This window comes from Ambystoma mexicanum, chromosome 5q (assembly GCF_040938575.1).
Source record: "Ambystoma mexicanum isolate Mex_15411 chromosome 5q, UKY_AmexF1_1, whole genome shotgun sequence".
Taxonomy (NCBI): Eukaryota; Metazoa; Chordata; class Amphibia; order Caudata; family Ambystomatidae; genus Ambystoma; species Ambystoma mexicanum.
In genome coordinates, this window is record NC_090933.1 from 508,946,270 (window position 1) to 508,959,986 (window position 13,717).

Here is a 13,717-nt window from a genome sequence, read left to right on the forward strand (position 1 = left end):
CAATTTAACTAAACTCCCACTTGTATTATCTTAAAGCAAAGTAATGTGAGCCCAAAAATCCCCTTTATGTTTAATGATGGTACTTGCAAGACAAAGGAAATTGTGAGATAAGGGAATCTGCTTGTAGACCTTGACAGGGGTATGCCGCTTGTTTTATGTGATAAAAGAAATTAAAGTGCTACAAAAAGAAAACGTGATTTACTTTGTGATAATATTAGATTGCTTTATGGGTGTTGGGGCTTGGAAATTAGTTGCACCTATTGCAGTGCGAATGATTAAAACATTCACACTCACCAGAAAGAATTGTCACAGACAAATAAACATTCCCTGCATTACCTTGAGTACCAGCAGCTTCACAACATAAATAATTAATGTTAGTATTACCCAATTAAACAGTATTCAGTTAATTGACTTGTAAAGTTAAAGAAAGAGTTGACCCTTTCATAACTTAAGCATATGCATGTTTTCTTTTCTGGTGTAGAATGCAAGGTAACTGCTGAAAATCAAAATTCATAAGTCACTAAAGATACAAATGCAAAAAAACATGATGCCCATTATCTCACCTAACAGCATTCCTTCATGCACTCTCAGCTTTCTTAAAAATATGCCAAAACAGAAATCAAATACGTCTTTTAGGTCCTGCCATTTGTATCGCATGCCATTTTTTATTGCTGTTTGGCTTAGAAATGCAGTGCTACACGTGCCAGAATGCAATATGAAATAAACCTAAAAGCCCAAACTGAATTATTATATATCACCCAGCATGGCACAACTTAAAGGATAGTTCCGGGACTTTTTTTTTATTGTCCCTACGGTTCGGCAATGTGTTTTTAAGCATAAATCGGTAGATCGTAGAAAACTTTCCTATGGACCTTACCCGACTTTTCGTCCATTAACGCACTCGAAATCAGCCGCCATTTTCTGATAATCCTATCATTTCCCCCCATCGCCCTGGCTCACCTGCTTTTGCGGCACTAAATCAAATCCCCCGCCCCTGAGCCTGACATCAGCAGACGCGTACCGCCCATTTCCCAACGCCTAAGCACGTTTCGTGTCAACAATCGCTGCGCCTCAGCTAATGAAGTGTCGCCATGGAAATGGCAGGACGCCTCTTTCCTCAATAAGTATAAACACACCGTTTCACAACACACAGCAGCAGATTTTCAATTCCATTCCTCTCTCTGTGTTACTTTGAGTATTCTGTGACTCGTTTCTGTGCTCTGGTCAGCTACCTTCGCCGCTTCTAGGCCTTGTGAACACCTGTACCATCTCTGTAAATTATTTTACTTTCTTTACCACACAATGGCTACAATAATGCCGTATATGTACGAGCCCGAGTACACCGAGGAGGAACTACTGGAAAGGCAAGCACGCGAAAACGATGGGGATTCGGACAGCAGTTGGGAGGACCAGTCAACGGATGAAGAGCCTGGACCATGTCGCATGGACGGCGTCTCCACCTGGTGCACATGCAATCGGTGCGAGCTAATGCCAACTGAGGAGGAGAACTGCTGCTGCCGTGAAAATTCCGGGTGCTTGGCCTACATTTCGGAAGGCGAGCCAAGTCCGCAATGCATCACCGAGCTGCCAGAGTTCAGGGAAGCCTGCCTCTCACGGACCGTGTTGCGGATGATGATGGTGCTTATGCACGAACTTCGCGGCACTGTTCGTCCGCGTAGTCCGAGTAACGAGTAAGTATACTCTGGTTGTGATGTCAGTGATGCCACTACTATTTCATGGTCGTCTCCCACATATAAAATTACATCTACATATCATTCGAACGCATGTAAATTGGTTCCATATTGTGCATTTTCTAGATAGAATTTTTTTCAAAGCAGAATGACATTTTTTTACCTGAATCGACATTGATAAGAAAGTTTTGTCGTTTTAATACAGTTTGCATCTTTCTTTTTCACAGGTGTTACAGGCTGGTAGCCTATCGTTGCTTCACTTGGTGGCTTCACGGGAGGCTCGGACACCGCGTTCGGAGAGTAATACCTGCCTGTGCGGTACTTGCCATTAGACAACATTTCCCCAGCGACAGTGGACAATACCGCGGATTTTCCCTGGATGTGCTGCAACCGGAACTTTACAATGTGTAATGTTTATTATTTATGTTCAATTGAAATTAAGATCTAAAATAAAACCCAACATATATTTTAGCAATGGTTGTTTTGATTTTTTAAATGAATCTAGTGTGTCTCCATCCCGGCCTTGCCTCCTCCCCCAAAAATACTTACCACACCACTTTGTTCAAGCGTTGGCAATAAAAGGCCGTTGGATTATATTGATACAAAACATGGTTATAGGTAAATAATCAATATGGTTGATCATAATGAATCATCCTTTTGGGCACCGGTACAGAGATGATACCCTCTGGCCCGTGCCGCCTTGCCACCACAGGCCAGCCTGCTGCTGACTAACTGCCTAGGCATCCAGGGTCTCCAGGGTGAACTGCACCCATATATTCTCCTGGGAGGGTGAGGTATTTATAAACTCACCCCCTGCCTTCCATGTACTAGATCCTGCAGCCTGCCTCTTACATGCAGTTAGATGGCCTCTCCTTGGTGAGGCCCTGTGGCAAACGAGTCTTGTCTGCACGACCACCGCCCCAATCCACCCCCCGCCCTATCAAAGGCAGTTCGCACCGGGGTACTTGTGCTGGCAAGTGGAGCTGTCAGGGAGCGATAAAGGCCAAGAGGTGCCAAAGACCATGTACACTTCAAAGTGGTCTATAGAGCATGGGTTGTTGTTCCCATGTCTACCTCCAGACCCCGTGTCTCCTGCCAAGCATCCCCCCTCACGCTGGACGCCCCCCTGCAATCCACATAAGTGTGTCTCCATTCAGGAGTCTTCCTGTGTCTTGTCTGCACGACCACCGCCCCAATCCACCCCCCGCCCTATCAAAGGCAGTTCGCACCGGGGTACTTGTGCTGGCAAGTGGAGCTGTCAGGGAGCGATAAAGGCCAAGAGGTGCCAAAGACCATGTACACTTCAAAGTGGTCTATAGAGCATGGGTTGTTGTTCCCATGTCTACCTCCAGACCCCGTGTCTCCTGCCAAGCATCCCCCCTCACGCTGGACGCCCCCCTGCAATCCACATAAGTGTGTCTCCATTCAGGAGTCTTCCTGTGTCTTGTCTGCACGACCACCGCCCCAATCCACCCCCCGCCCTATCAAAGGCAGTTCGCACCGGGGTACTTGTGCTGGCAAGTGGAGCTGTCAGGGAGCGATAAAGGCCAAGAGGTGCCAAAGACCATGTACACTTCAAAGTGGTCTATAGAGCATGGGTTGTTGTTCCCATGTCTACCTCCAGACCCTGTGTCTCCTGCCAAGCATCCCCCCTCACGCTGGACGCCCCCCTGCAATCCACATAAGTGTGTCTCCATTCAGGAGTCTTCCTGTGTCTTGTCTGCACGACCACCGCCCCAATCCACCCCCCGCCCTATCAAAGGCAGTTCGCACCGGGGTACTTGTGCTGGCAAGTGGAGCTGTCAGGGAGCAATAAAGGCCAAGAGGTGCCAAAGACCATGTACACTTCAAAGTGGTCTATAGAGCATGGGTTGTTGTTCCCATGTCTACCTCCAGACCCCGTGTCTCCTGCCAAGCATCCCCCCTCACGCTGGACGCCCCCCTGCAAACCGCATAATGCCACGACATATACACGTCATTCATTCACAAACACACCCCTGTTTCGAATTCTTTATAACCCACTTCATATTTCTAATGAGAACTTCTTTGCGCTTTGCTAGTCAACCCGTGAAGGTGCTGGTTATCCGCTCTTAGTCTCTGTGAACTTCCGTGACCACTTCGAGGAAACTCGTCAGTTTGCAACATGTGAACTGCTCCCTGTTCGACGACAAGAAAGGAACAAGTTACTTACCTGTAACTGTTGTTCTCCAGCATGGGTCTGGCATGGATTCACATGCTCATGAATATTCCCCGTCGTCAGGCTGGGAATCCTCGGTAAAGAAAAAACCAGTATCAGTTTCGTTTCTGATCTGTCTTTCGTAGTAATAACCAATCACTGGTCTCTGCGTCATACTGACCACAGCCAATGACTGCCCTCTACCTAAGCACCGCCTCTGGCAGCCATCTTCAGATTTGGAAGCACGTGAAGTGGCAGTATGACCAAGTGAAGAGCCGCAGAGGGGTAGGCGGGAGGGTTCGCATGTGAATCCATGCCAGACCCATGCTGGAGAACAACAGTTACAGGTAAGTAACTTGTTCCTTCTCCAGCATGGGGTCTGGCATGGATTCACATGCTCATGAATAAAGAATACATAGCAGTACACACATGCACAACCACGGGAGGTGGCAAAGGCTCAACATTAAGCATCACATCAACTCAACATTAAGCATCTTACCTCCTCACCAGGCTCACCTCAGGCGAACAGGTTGCGCAGCACTGCTTGGCCGACCCTGGACTCCTCCCTGGAATCCCGGTCGACGCAGTAGAATTTCGTGAAGGTGTGCGTCGACCTCCACGTAGCAGCCCTGCATATGTCCAGCAGGGGCACACCAGATAGGAACGCCGTGGTAGCTGCGATCGCTCTGGTGGAATGGGTTCTCGGACGGCCAGGCAGCGGTCGGTTTGCCAACCGGTGACAGCACATGATACAGCCGGAGAGCCATCTGGAGATGGAAGCCTTCGAGAGAGCCTTCCCCTGATTGACAGGTCCAAAGTTCACAAAGAGTTGTGACGTCTTCCGAAAACCCTTTGTGCGGTCCACGTAGAACTTCAGCGCTCTAGCTACATCCAGCGAGTGCAAAGTCCTCTCAGCCGGCGACGAAGGCGACGGGAAGAACACAGGTAACACCAAGGGTTCGTTGAGATGGAAGTCCGACGGTACCTTGGGCATGAAGGAGGGGTGCGTCCTGAGCACTACCCTCGTGTCGTGGAAAGTCAAGTACGGGGCCTTGCAGGAAAGGGCCTGGATCTCTCCCACTCGTCGTGCGGAGGTGATGGCCACAAGAAAAGCTGTTTTCCACGATAGAAACTTCAACGGGGCCGAGTGCAGAGGCTCGAACGGAGGTCCCATGAGCTTGGTCAGCACCACGTTGAGCTCCCACGCCGGGGCCGGAGCCTTCACCGGCGGGAACGATCTGAACAGTCCCTTCATGAACTCTTTCACCAGACGATGAGACCACAAGGACGTCCGCCCCGTGGTTCTGGTGTATCGGGAGATCGCAGCAAGATGAATCTTGATGGACGCGTGTGCCAGACCAGCTTTGGCCAGCGTCAGCAGGTACGGCAGTACTTGGGGAGCCGTAATCCGTAGAGGGTTAATCTTCTGTGCGTGGCACCAGACAGAGAACCTCTTCCATTTGTGTCCGTAGCATTTAAGAGTCGAGGACGCCCTGGCCTTTGCAAGAACCTCTCTGCAATCGGCCGGTATGTCGTATCCTCCAAACTCTAGCACTGCAGGAGCCAGGCCTGCAAGTTCAGCGACTTCGGGTCGTGGTGGAGGATGGCGCCTCCTTCCCTGGAGAGTAGATCCGCGTCCGCCGGCAGCTTGATCGGCGGGGACGCTGACAAGTCCAGAAGGTCCGGGAACCATATCTGCCTCGGCCACGCAGGTGCGACGAGGATCATCCTGCACCGTGACCTCTTGAGCTGGTTGACGAGCCGGATTAGCAGAGGCAAGGGAGGGAACGCGTAGAGGAACAGGCCCTCCCAGGGGAACGAGAAAGCATCGCCCATGCTCCTCGTCTGGGGAAACCTGCTGGCGAACCTCCGGCACTTGGTGTTCGTCGCCGTCGCGAACAGGTCGATCTGGGGTGTGCCCCACCGTCGGAAGAGGCGATCCACCAGATCCTGCCGTAGTTCCCACTCGTGGCACGAGCGCAGCTCCCTGCTGAGTGAGTCGGCGATGGTGTTTTTTATCCCTGCCAGATGAAACGGCACCAGAAAAATCCCTTGGGCGACGGCCCAATGCCACAGGTCCTGCGCCTCCTTGGACAGCGCTGGGGACCTGGTTCCGCCCTGTTTCCTGATGTAAAACATGGTGGTGGTGTTGTCGGTGAAGATCCTCACCACCTTGCCCTTGAGGGACGGAAGGAAGGACCTGAGGGCCCAAAACACTGCACGGAGCTCCAGGACGTTGATATGCAGGGACTTCTCCGTCGGGAGCCAGAGTCCCCTTGCGTGCAGATTTTCGGTGTGCGCTCCCCACCCTTCCAGGGAGGCATCCGTGGTCACAGTCTCCTGGTGGGCTGGGGTCTGGAAGTCCATGCCCACCGTCAGATGCGCGCGGGTGCCCCACCACCGTATCGCTCGTCGGAAACTCTCGTCGAGCTTGATCCTTTCCTCGAAGCTGCCCGTCGTCTGGATCCAGCGCGCATCCAGGAATTCTTGCAACGGGCGCATCCGGAGCCTGCACATGGGAATGAGGTAGATGCAGGAAGACATCATCCCGAGGAGGGACTTGATGGACCTCACTTTGGCCGCGTCGGCCACCAACATCCGTTGCACCTTGCCCAAGATGGTCCTGGTCCTCTCCTCCGACGGGGAGGCCAGAAGGGACACTGTGTCGAGCCTCGCTCCCAGAAACAGTGCGACTTGCGCGGGCACCAGGTGGGATTTGGCGTAGTTCACGGAGAATCCCAGGTCCGTGAGGAGTTGGACGGTCCTTGCCGTGTGGACCACGGCGAGCTCCCTCGTCTTGGCGCGGATGAGCCAGTCGTCCAGGTAGGGGTAGACGTGAATCCCCTCGCGGCGCAGCTGCGCCGCCACCGGTGCGAGGCACTTGGTGAATACCCTGGGTGCCGACCGTAGTCCGAAGGGAAGGGCTTTGAACTGGTAATGACGCCCTTGGACCACGAATCTGAGGAATTTGTGGTGCCCCTTTAGGATGGGAATGTGGAAGTAGGCATCCTCCAAATCCAACGACGATAGGAAGTCTCCTTCCTCCAGCTGACCCAGGACGTGCTGGAGGGTGACCATCCGGAACTTCTGCGCCTTGATGAACTTGTTCAGACGTCGCAGGTCTAGGATGGGGCGCCATCCTCCCGTCTTCTTCCTCACGAGGAAGTATCTCGAGTAGACTCCGGAGCCCCGAAGCCTCTTTGGGACGAGTTCGATGGCGCCCTTTCTGAGCATCGCCTTTACCTCCAGGAGAAGTTGAGGGACGTGAAGTTCTTTCCTGGCCACGGGGGGGACGCGCGGGCACCTTCTTTGAAACTCGAGCGCGTGGCCCCGGGCCAGGGCGTCCAGCACCCAACGGTCGGTGGAGATGGACTCCCACACGCTGACGAAGCCCGCCAGCCGGCCTCCCACCGGGGTGCTTCGGTGGGGGCCCGACCCCACGGCCGGTTCAATCCTGCTTGGACGCGGCCTTGCCGCCTTGACCTCCTTGGCGACGACGGCGGGGTCCGCTAGACTTGCCTCGTCCTCTGTAGGCCTCTTGCGACGACGAGCGGGCCGCTTGACGGTAGGAAGCGAAACCGCCGCCGGAACCTTTGGAGGCGCCCTTGCCTCCGCCGCTCCGAAAGGGCGTCCGTCGTTGCAGGACTCCAAGGGCCCGGGCCGTCTCAGTATCCGCCTTGATGGCCTGAAGGGAATCGTCCACTGTCTTCCCAAACAGGTTGTTCCCGTCGAAGGGCATGTCCAGGACTCTGGTCTGGACGTCCTGCCGGAAGTCCGTAGCTTTGAGCCATCCACGACGTCGAAGGCAAACGCCGTTGCCCAGCTGGCGGAACCCAGTGTCGGCGATGTCCGTCGCCACGGTGATGGCGTGGTCCGAGGCCACCTCACCTTCCTGCAGGATCTCAAGGGCCTCCGCCCTCTTGTCGTCCGGCAGAAAATCCAGCAGGGGAGCTATCTTGTACCAGAGCTCCCTGTCGTAGCGGGCCACGATAGCCAAGGCGTTGGCCGCTTTAATCGTCGTCGCTGCCGACGAGATGACTCTACGTCCCATAGTATCCAATTTCTTTCCCTCGCCGTCCGGCGGGGAAGTCGATGTGGAGGCCGCACCCCCCCCCGCTTTCTTCCTGGCTGCCGCGGAGACGACGGAGTCCGGGGTAGGCTGCGCCCGGAGGCATAGGGGGGCCGTGTCCGGGACCCGGTACTTTTTCTCGTACCGGTCTCTTCTAGCTGGCGTCGTGGAAGGGTTCTTGAGGAGGGAAAGGCCCTCATCCCAAATGTCGTCCAACAGAGGCACTGCGAGGACCGTCTTCCTCTTGGCCTCGCGCCGCTGATAAAGGAAGCCTTCCTTTTTCTTCTCCTCAGGGCAGAGTTGGAAAAGCTCGGAAGCCCTGGAGATCATGGAGTGGAAAGATCCGATCTCGTCGGGCGGAGAGGCCCTGGTGGGAGGCGACGACGGAAAATCCTCGTCGTATGCCTCGTCGTCCGTACCCGTCGCTGCCGTGTCAGTCCCCGTATCATCCCCTCGGGTGGACGGGGAGGAGGGCTGGAAGGGGCGCGACGGTTGAAAAGGAGGTGGTGGATGGATCCTTCTTTTCTTGGTAGGGGGAACACCAGAAGGTCCCGGTTCTGGATCCCCCGACGGGAGAGGTTCCTCCGTCGGTAACGGTAGCCTCGTCCTTATCTCGGAGCATAAGGACTGTATGGCCAACAAAATGGCCGCCGAGTTGTCTTGCGGCGCTGGCAGAGGGGAATCCGACGAGCGAGCAGGGGCCCCGTCGGTATCCGGTCGTCGTCGTCACCTGCGTCGGGGTCCATTCCGACGGGCTGGCCTTCTTCCACGCCTGGGCCGTGGCTTAAGACCTCGATCAGCTCCTCCTCTGAGGTTGAGGCCGACTCTACGACGATGCCCTGCCCCCCCTTCTTCTTCCCCACGGAGGGTTTCACGGGGGTCCTATCGATGGGCACAAAGGAAGACTCCCTCCGAGGAGGCAGGGAGATTCTGGGCCCTGAGGTCGCCACCACTGGTGCAGTCACCACAGGCTGAGCCAGGGCCGCCGCGACCGTTTCGATAGAGGGCTTGGTCGGATGGATCAAGGCCTTCACCACCTTAGGTGCGCTCACCGCCTTATCCTTGAGGGAGGGGGCACTGCCACGCTCCTCCTCTGCCTTAGAGCTCGACCGGGGCCTCTCCAGGAGCTTCGCCGGGTGCTCGGCCTTCCTCTTACCCGACCCAGAGCGTTGGCTCGTGGTTGATGGTGCCGGGGAGGGTGCGCCCTGCCTGGCGCCCGTAGAGCCCGACCGTTCGGCGCTCCCGGTGCCAGCGGACTCGCGGTGCTTGGCCTTATGTTGGGCCCCCGTCGCCGGGGCGCCCTCAAAGGTCTTAGAAGACCGCTCGGATTTCTTCTTCTTCTCGCCAGACGGGCTCTTACCCTCCAGCCAGTTGGCGAGACGTTGATGGCGGTCCTTCATGGTCCGTTCCGACATGTTGCCGCAAAACGCACAGTCCTTCTCCACGTGCGTCTTGTCCTCATGAAGGCAGTAAAGGCAGAAAGAGTGTTCGTCCTCCTTGAAGACGTTCTGCAGCTGGCATCCAGGGCAGACCCTGAACAGCTTTCCGGGCGTCGAGCTTCCCTTCTCCTGGGCCATCTCCGAGACCGGGCCTGAGAAGCTTCTGGAGTCCTCCGAAGTGTAGCTCGACGAATCTTCACCCTTGAGGGGCACAGATGAATCCGACACGGGTCCCCGTTGATCGGATGTAGGATCGGTGGAGCTTGAGGCTCTTTTGACCGAAAGAATCGAAGTTTTTTGTGAAAAGCGCAAAAAAATAGCACTAACGCTCGAGAGCAATAGCACGAGGATCCCAACACATGAACGTGCGGTAAAAATCTGAAGATGGCTGCCAGAGGCGGTGCTTAGGTAGAGGGCAGTCATTGGCTGTGGTCAGTATGACGCAGAGACCAGTGATTGGTTATTACTACGAAAGACAGATCAGAAACGAAACTGATACTGGTTTTTTCTTTACCGAGGATTCCCAGCCTGACGACGGGGAATATTCATGAGCATGTGAATCCATGCCAGACCCCATGCTGGAGAACTACTCTGATCCCTGCATCTAACTGTTTGTTCGTCAAGGTAAGGCCATGTACCATAATCATTTTGCGTCCAATTTTTTAATTTATATCTATTTGCTAGTAGTCATCAAATTGCATCCATGTTTTCTTTTCGTTCAAGACAGTACATGCAAGGAACTAGTCACATGTTCTGAGTTTAGTCAAATTATTTTTCTATTTTTTTAAAGTTATTCAAATACTTATCCGCATGTGAATAACGTGTATAGTTCCAAGAACCAAAACGAACCTTGCATTGAACCTTTTATGTGTCACTTAATTTTTTAACACATTGGTATTCATAGAGAATTGTTGATCTTTACTTTTCAGAACTTTCCACAATGCCTGCCTGTTCCATTGGCGGTTGCCCTTCGAAGACCCATAATAAATCTGAAGGTACTATAATGCATGTTTTCCCTAAGACAATAGATCAGATAAGAGAATGGGTCCGATATTGCGGATATCCACTGTCTGAGCTTGAAAGTAGAGTCCTAGAAGTCTTTGCGGACAAGAGGGGTGATCGATACCGCATCTGCAGCAGGCATTTTAGCTCAGACATGTACTCCACATCATTGCTAATAAAGAAGAACACACCGCAAGCGAGGCGAAAATTGCTCCCAACCGCTATTCCCACTCTATTCGTCCACATCCCTCCACTGGTGAGTCAAGTTTACGTATTTATCTCTCGGCCTTGCGGTAGTGTGTAGCATTAGCTAACAATAATTTCCCCATTTATGTATCCACTCAATATGAAGGCGGAAGATTCTCCATCCGTGTCGTTATTGCAGTCATCAGCCACTTCAAGCGCCTATCGGGTAATCTTACTTAGCTATTCTGCCACTGACTTGTTTTAGGCATGTAAATCAATAGTTTTAATTTATCGTGTAATTATTTTACCTAATGGTACACCCTTGTACTCGTCCTCTAGTCTTTGTTTTCAGTTATAATTATTGTTATCCAAAATAATGCAAGTACTGTCTTTCAGGGAGATGCTGAGGAGTCCAACGTATTGACGACAACCGTTGATGTCACTCAGATGCTCGAGGTACGTTTCCGGACAGTTCCATCGATGGAGATCATCAGATCTTGCATTCTTGTAGCATGATTGTCACACACAATGTTTCTTTCGTTTTTAGCCATTGATATGTCCTTCTGTCGTCGCCCTCCTATGTGTCTTCTTTTTTCAATATTGTGTTCATTACTAATGAAAGTCCTATGTTTCAGGGAGTCGATGGCCGGAATGGCCCACGACTCAGTATAAGGTTCTATTGTTATTTGACCTTGACAGGCCGGGACCATCCCGAAACACTTCTTTTTGGGGGTGTGGGGCAATAACGTAAGAAACGATAATGAATATAATTTCAGAAACGAAAGCCATTTAATGTTCGTTCATTAGAAGAAATAAAGTCGGCATAGAAGGAGTGGTATTTCGGGGCTGCCCTACGCACAGACACAATGGAAAATGCAAATATAATGTAAGTAACTCTTTAGATGAGTTTATACCGCAATTTAATTACTATACAGTAGCTTTAAAGACGGGTTAAGTTGTACTTGTTCGTTCTATGTGGCATATTGTTTTGTACCGCGCACTATCTTGAGGAGAACCATCTCCTTTTACGGAAGCACCTCAAAACCTTCCTCTTTGCTTCTGCTTTCTCTCTCCCTCTCCCCTGCTACAACTGGTCCACTGTCTGCGACCTCGGTCCTGGGCCCTTCCACTCTCCACCTGCACTGCCTCCCTGTCAACCCCTGCACTGGGGGACTGTCTCAGTATCCTACAGCCCCCCCTTGACGTATAATACCCAGTTGCACTGTCCTAGCTATGAAATAATTTCCCGACCTAATATATAAAATGAATAATTTTAATAAAGATCTGATGGTGAGACTAATTTCATTTTTTATGTTTTTAAAACAGGTACATCCTTCATTATTGTATGTGTCACGAGTACCAGACACCGGCGGATGGCTTTTATAACCGCCAGTTGCTTCTCCGCGTGAACAACGTTACCACCCTGACCATTTTATGGGACGATCGCCAAGTACAAGTATGCCCTTACGCGGTACTAACGGCTAGATGCAACATACAGACCGTTGTGGTGGCCTAGTGCCTCGTTGTTGGAACAGCCATGCGATTATCAGTGCGACCGAAGAGCTTATTTTATCGTAAACCAACACCCTGTGTACTGCACACGAACATCGCTTGCCTCAAGACGAACTATTTTGGATCGAGAGCAAAGAAAAATGCAAATCGCTGAATATTCTCAAAACATTTGATGTCAAATAAATGTACTTTGCCAAATGTACAATCTTGCCGTTTGCTTTTAAACCACAGTTTCATATTCCGAATTGTGGCGCTGTATTGTGAGATGATCTAAGACCCTGTGTACAGCAAAGGAACATCGCGTGCCTCAAAACGAACTTTTTGGAACGTGAGCAAATAAAAATGAAAATCGCTGAATATTCTCAAAACATTTGATGTCAAATAAGTGTACTTTACCAAATTTACAATCTTGCGGTTTAATTTAAAAGTACAGTTTCATATTCCCAATTATGGCGCGCTGTGTTGTGTGAGCTCATCTGTGTTGATTTCCGGGTTCTGTGTGGAGTCGCGTAGAAGACGCCTGGGCGCGTTTGCCTACGCAGCTCAGTCTCATCACGGATAGAGGCGGGGAATATGAATGTTTTGATAAAGTCTATTACAGGGGCGGGGGATTTGATTTAGTGCCGCAAAAGCAGGTGAGCCAGGGCGATGGGGGGAAATGATAGGATTATCAGAAAATGGCGGCTGATTTCGAGTGCGTTAGTGGACGAAAAGTCGGGTAAGGTCCATAGGAAAGTTTTCTACGATCTACCGAGTTATGCTTAAAAACACATGGCCGAACCGTAGGGACAATAAAAAAAAAGTCCCGGAACTATCCTTTAAGATCTCTGCAAACTTCCCCATGTATGGTTGTACGTCTTTCAGACCAACAACCCAAAAGAGCCTGTGTGAAAACACCTGCTTGTCGTCATTCTTTGATGCATTCAAGCAATTTGGTACTATGCAAAATACATGTGACATTTGTAACTCTGCAATTAAAGGTGTTAAATCCCTTCCAACCAATGAGCAGTCAAAACCCCTTGCTTGGGTGAAAGCTGGGAATAACACAGATTTTACTGGGCTTTATTTAGGTTTATGGTTGAGGAGTCTCGGTGGAAAATAACTTGCAATATGGCTGTGCGTCTTATGTGCATAATTATCCATTGTAGCATGAAGATCTAACACCGTGCAGTCAGAGAAGGGAAATACGCTGCAACAACATTTGTACTTCTTTGCCCAGGCTTTATTTGCATACATGTATTGTAAAGGTCCAGGTTCAAGGCTGCCAAAGGAGGCGCACGTACCATGGTGATGTCAAGTGTGAGGTGGAGAGTGACATTGGGACTGGGGACGTCATTGAACAGGGTGCTGCTTGCATAAGGGGATGCAAAAGCTGGCACAGCGCAAGATGTCCCATGGTGGAACCCAATGAAGGGTGGGTGCATTGAGACATAGTAAGGGGTAGTTGTATAGAGCGGGCACCGGATTAGGGTTGAAGGGGCCTAAGGGCGTAACATGCTAGGGGGGCTTTTTGAGCAATTTGTGAACAGTAGATAAGACATTTTGTTTGTAGCCCCATATTAGGAAAGCATCTCTCGCAGGAAGCTCAATCTAAAAGAGCTGCAGACCTTTGTGTGACAAGAATGATGTCTTTTTTAAACAT

At 51.3% G+C, this 13,717-nt stretch overlaps 1 protein-coding gene across 2 annotated transcripts in view; it reads right to left on the reverse strand.

Moving 5' to 3' along the window:
- Window positions 1-13,717, reverse strand: part of CCDC178 (coiled-coil domain containing 178) — a 3,486,252-nt gene that overhangs the window by 492,210 nt on the left and 2,980,325 nt on the right. The gene's annotated exons all lie outside the window — the stretch shown is intronic.